The sequence below is a fragment of the Ochotona curzoniae genome, unplaced genomic scaffold (assembly GCF_017591425.1).
Source record: "Ochotona curzoniae isolate NIBS_2020 unplaced genomic scaffold, NIBS_Ocur_1.0 contig_54, whole genome shotgun sequence".
NCBI classification, from domain to species: domain Eukaryota; kingdom Metazoa; phylum Chordata; class Mammalia; order Lagomorpha; family Ochotonidae; genus Ochotona; species Ochotona curzoniae.
In genome coordinates, this window is record NW_024466464.1 from 4,100,186 (window position 1) to 4,106,185 (window position 6,000).

Here is a 6,000-nt window from a genome sequence, read left to right on the forward strand (position 1 = left end):
AGGACACCTGTGCGTGGGGCCTGCGTCTTGGGGCCAAGTTGCAGATGCCTGGCTGGGTTCGGCGTCTGCCCCGTGTCCGGGTCCGTGTCACAGATGGGGGTGAAGGCCGGAGCTGGGCCCTCCCCAGCCCCCTGTGCCAGCCACAGGAGACCGCAAGCTGGGCCGGGCTGCAGCCGCGACCAACACTTGCCCAGAGGCAGCAGGAGAGGGGACGCTGGGTCCCAGGCTCCCACACTTCAGCAGATGGACAGACAGAGCGAGGGGCACAGGGCGGCTGGCCAACACGCCCCCAGGCCCGTGCCTGAAGCGACGTGTGCTGCCTAGCTGAGGGCTGCTGTGGTGGGCACCTGACAGGACGAGTGTGCCGATGGCCCCAGCCTTCTTGGTTGCCCTGCTCCTGGCTGCATCTTACCTTGGGCTGAGGGGAGGGGCCGTGGTGGACCTGGCCTCCTGACGGCGCGTGACCAGGGCTTGTTGAGTACCCAACACAGCGCCTAGTCCTGCTGCCTGTGGGGGGGCTCTTGGTGTAGTGTCAACATGGGCAGGACACCAAGTTTAGAATGGACAGTGCTGGTTTAAATGGGGGCAAGTGTCAGTGCTCAGCCCCACAAGTCTCCCGGGACGGCATCCCCCATGACCTGTGTCTGTGCCATGCAGCAAGGCAACAAGCGTCCCATCTGTGGATTCTCCCCCACGCTGCTGGCGGCAGACCCGCCTCCCCGCTAAGCCCAGGCCCACGCTAGCCTGTCCCTGTGTGTAACGCCATGGCCGTGTCCTGTCTCCCTAGGCTCAGGTCTGTTCCCGTTCACAGTGTAGTGTCCTCAGACTCCAGAGGGGCTAGTGTGGGACTCTTGTAGGCAGATGGACACCCCGGGGTCCTGCCCACCCAGCACCCTAGACTTCAGGGCCTCTGGGACTGTGCCCCCAGGGAGCGTGCCTGCCCCATCCCCACCAGGCTGTTCTACCCAAGCTGTCAATCTCTATATTTTAAAACATTTAAAATTTTCTCTTTAGCATTGTTTAGCGTGCCCATGTGGGCCTCTGATTAGGGTTGGGAAGGTCAGGTATGGAGTAAGGTTGGTGGGACAATGTTTTTTTTTTTTAAGATTTATTTTACTGAACCTTGGAGCATACTCTACATGCGGGACCTGGGGAGGGTGGGAAATTGGGTGGGCCTTCTCCCTTAGTACCCGCCTTTAAACATGAAGGAAACAATATGGAAATAATAGTCTTACCCACTTTCCTATAGCTCTTGAACCTTTTTACCCTAATTAACTATGTAAAGATTGTCAAAAATATAGTAATAAAAAAATAAAGTAAAATACACACACAAAAAAGATTTACTTTATTGGAAAGGCAGATGTACAGAGAGGGGGAGGAGAGACAGAGAGGAAGATCTTCCGTCCAATGATTCACTCCCCAAGTGGCCGCAATGGCCAGAGCTGCGCTGATCTGGAGCCAGGAGCCAGGAACTTCCTCCAGGTCTCTCACGTGGGTACAGGGTCCCAAGGCTTTGGGCCGTCCTCGACTGCTTTCCCAGGCCACAAGCAGGGAGCTGGATGGGAAGCGGGGCTGCCGGGATTAGAACCGGCGCCCATATGGGATCCTAGTGCATTCAAGGCAAGGACCTTAACCATTATGCTGTCGTGCCGTGCCCAGGTGGGATGATGTTTCAGTTCATTTTTTTCCTCCTGGGTCTGCAGGGGAGGAGGGGGGAAGGCTGCTCCTTGCTGTCCACCTACGTCAGCACCCAGGGTTGAGGGATGGTCATCTGCTGACACCTTAGAGACCTCGATGGGCCCAGAGTGTTCCGAGGATGTTGTTACTTGAGTGGTTTTGATAGTTCTGAGATGTTGTCAGCTTTGTTGCTCCGAGGTTGGGAATATCTTTCCAAGGTCTGTTGGCTGACCGAGTCCACGTTAGTACAGACCCAGGAACCTGCTGCAAAGCTTGGCCGGGAGAGTTGTCCAACCTGTTCCACTTTGCATCCTCTGATGAGGCAGCAGACGTCCTGTGCTGGCCTACACGAGCTGGCTGCCACGTGTCCCGTGTGCACCTGAGCATGCTGTCCACTGCACAGGCACCAGCAACTGAGGAGGCCCAGTCCCGACACAGGCACGCTGAGGTTGGACCACACGTCCGGGGGTTTTCCAAGGCGGCTGGAATCTGAGTCCAGGGGTCTAGCTGCAGAGTCCCTTGGGGTGACCTCAGACTTGACTCTTGTGTGCGCCAGCCAGTGCAAGGTCAGGTTCAGTCTGTCACACCAGCCAACTCACATACTTGTGGATACCGTTGCCTGGTCACTTCTGCCCCACCATCATATCTTTTATATTTAAGATTTATTTTATTTTTATTGGAAACTCGGATAGACAGAGACAAAGAGGAAGATCTTCTGTCTGCTGATTCACTCCCACAGTGGCCACAATGACTGGAGCTGAGCTGATCTGAAACCTGGAGCCAGGAGCTTCTGTGTCTCCCATGTGGGTGCAGGGTCCCAAGGCTTTGGGCAGTCCTTGAGTGCTTTCCCAGGCCACAAGTGGGAAATAGGACTACCGGGTTAAGAACTGGCACCGATATGGGATCCCAGCATGTGCAATGCCAGGACGTTAGGTGCTAGGCTACTATGCCAGGCCCCCACTGTCATATCTTATGTGAACTAATGGGTGGTGTGGCCAGTCAGGGTGACCCCCGATAACCTCTACCAAGCCCACTCCCAGCCCCGGTTTTTGTGTGTGCCCACTGTCAATCCCAAGATAGAGTGCTGTGTCTGGGAAGGCTGGGTGAGGTGCCCAGGTCTGGGTTGGCTTCTCACTGGCCCCTGCCAGACTTCCCCTTGGAGCTCTTGTCCTTGGGGCCAGAGGCCTCCGTCCCCAACAACTAGCAGCAAACGGGTATGGAGGTATCGAGGGGTGTGGGAGATGCCTGGGCCTGGTGGGCGGATCTGGGGACCGGCATGGGTGCCTCTGAAGCCAGGGGGACTTGCACTGTCACAACTGACCACCCGGGCCAGGGAGGGCAAGGGCTGAGACAGGGGAAGTCAGGCTTCTGAGGCTTCAGGAGCTGTGGGCCGGAGGCTGGGGGGTTGCTGGGTGGTGGCCAGCACGCCCCAATTGCCCAGCTTTGTGTGAGCCCTGCCCCACCACACTGTCATTGTGGCTTTCTCCCTGTGCCCACCCATCTGCTTTTGGTAGAGCCACCGTGTGTGTGTGTGTGAGAGCTGCACCGTGGCCCTCCTGTTACCTGCAGCCTGGCATCTTTGGCAGCCAGCAGTTGAAGCCCAGAGCAGACAGGTGGCCAGGAGAGGAACCAGCACCAGAGCCCAGGCTGTCAGAGGGCTGCTAGCTCGTGGCATCTAGCCTCACGGCATTGTGGGCAGAGCCGCTGTCTGCTTCTGGCATCCCATGCTGGAGCTCCGCTTCCCACCCAGCTCCCAGCTAGTGCAGCAGGTGGTAGCCAAGTCTTTGGGACCTGGAGGGAGTTGGGCTCTGGGCTTGGGCCTGGCCCAGCCTTGTCTATTGCAGCCATCTAGGGAGTGACCCGCTGTGTGGAAGACTCCCTTCTCCCTGCCCTGCCTTTGTGACACTGATGCTGCTCCCTGCTTGCTGGCCTGGACCCACTGGCCTTCTCGCCCTGTGCCCATCCCCAGGTCTTCCTGAGCCTGTCTGGCCCCTCACTGGCCTCAGACACCCCCACTGCACCCCTGCAGGCATGGTAGTTTGTGTCCAGCAGGGCATCTGGGCTGCCAGAGAACTCCAGCATTTGTCTTGAGAGCCCCACCTGGTGCCTGGCATGGCCCACAGGTCCCCTGGGTGCAGGGGTACCTGCCCAGCCCACAACAGCAGCAGGAGGGGTTGGGGAGGGCTGCAGATGCCTGGACCAGGACTGCCCAGGGGTGTGTCGGGGACAGCCACTCCTGCTTTCTCCTCAGCACCTGCATCTTGGTGGCTTGAGGCAGGGATCCACCGGAAGACGTCATTGAGTGGACGGTGGGATGTCCCAGGTTATGTGTCACGGGTGGCCTGGCCTCCATGTCCAGCTGTGCCAGTGTCGCGTCCCCTCTGTCGGGTGGCTCCCGGGTTCACCCGGTGGTTTTGACTCGTGGTGCTTCCACTCAAATTTTGAGGTTGGTTGATGACTCCAGTCAGAAGGACATGGAGTAGGTGTCTACTGTGGTCACTTACGTGCACAGCTGGCCTTTTGTGCCTGGTTCTTGCAGCTGCTTTGAGAGACCTGTGGACCGTGAGGGGTCACTTGCTAGTGGTGTTGATGGAGACGCAGTGGACAGTGTGACTTTAGTGTGTGTGCGTGCATGTGTGTCCACACATGGGTTGCTTCCATTCTTCCCCTTCTGACCCACGAGCCTTGTCCATCTGTAGTGCTCCTGGCTGGCTGCTGGCAGCTTGTACACTGGGAGCCCATATCTATTGTTCAGCTCTTGGGAGGCCTTATTACATATAAATAAATCTAAAGGACTGAAGCCCCTAAGTTACTGTGCTGGGCCCAGTGGAATTTTTTTAAAAGCTTTATTTATTTTCATTGGAAAGGCAGATTTCCAGAAAGAAGGAGAGACAGAAAGATCTTGCATTTGCTGGTTTGCTTCCTAAATGACCACAATAGCCAGAGCTGAGCTGATCTGGAGCCAGGAGCTCTTCCGGGCCTCCCATATGGGTGCAGGGTCCTAAGGCTTTGGGCCATCCTCTGCTGTTTTCCCAGGCCACAGGCAGGGAGCTGGGTGGGAAGTGGAGCAGCCAGAACCTGAGCCAGGGTCCCAAGGCTTTGGGCTGTCCTCTGCTGCTTTCTCAGGCCACAGGCAAGGAGCTGGATGGGAAGTGGAGCAGCAGGAACATGAACTGGCAACCATATGAGAGGCTGACATTGCAGACAAGTTAACCTGCTATACCACAACTCTGGCTGGTGGGGTTTTCTAACCCTTAGGACTATTAGATATACACAGATGCACATGCATGTATAGACATACGTGTGGACACGTGTGCAGAGGCATGTCCACACACGGATATGTGTATGGAACCATGTCTACATACATGAACACATATGCAGCGGTGTTTCTACACATGTATGCACAGATGCACACACAGACATGAGGGGTGCATGGGACTCTCAGAATGTGCCAGCGTGGGACAGTGGGCAGCTCCTGTCCCACTCAGCACTGCCCGGCCCTAGCCAGGGTCTAGCTCAGGGTGGCAGGTGTGGGCTGCGTCAGCAGGCCCAAGCACTGAGGGAGGATGGTCGGGACCCTGTGGCCTATAGAGCCCCATGAGAAGGGGCCTCTGTAGCTCCCAGGATGCCTGACAGCCATCTCCATGTGCCGGGGCCTCTCCTCCTGGGACACCTGCCTATTGAGGCCCCCCGACAGCCCACCCTGCCTCCTCTCCCTCACTTCTTGGGGGTTCATGGGACTTGTCTTGGGTGCCTCAGAAGCCACTGTTGTTCCCCCCAAGCCAGGGCCCCTGGAACTCCAAGGGAGGGTGGCGCAGGCTGTCCGCTGGCTATGAACTGTTTACCTAATCCGGGTGTAGGAGGTGAGGGTTGGCACACAGCCCTGGCTGCCGCCACCGCCTGCCTGGGTGGCGTCCAGGGGCTCTTGGGCCTGACTGCCTTCCTCGAGGGGACCTGTGCCTACTGCCCCCACCTTCTTGAACACTGACCCGTGCTGGCCTGGATTGGGGCTCGGGCAGGGGCTGACCCTCTTCAACTGGCAGCCCTTGCCGGGGCCCCCCGGCCTGGGGGTGGGGGAAGCCTGCATGCAGTGACTCCCTCTCTGGGCAGGTGCCCCAGGATTCTGGGGACCAGAGATGGACTGGACCAGGCAGGGTCTCACACCAGTGCCTCTGCCTCTCCGACCTCCAGGGACCAGGCCTCAGCCCCCGGCCCCACTCCCAGGGCTGTGCAGGATGGGTGGGCCTGGAGGCACCCTCCCGAGCCGGCCTCAAGATTCCAGAAGTTTCTCCTCAAAATCTGTCCCGGGGAACACGTGGGATC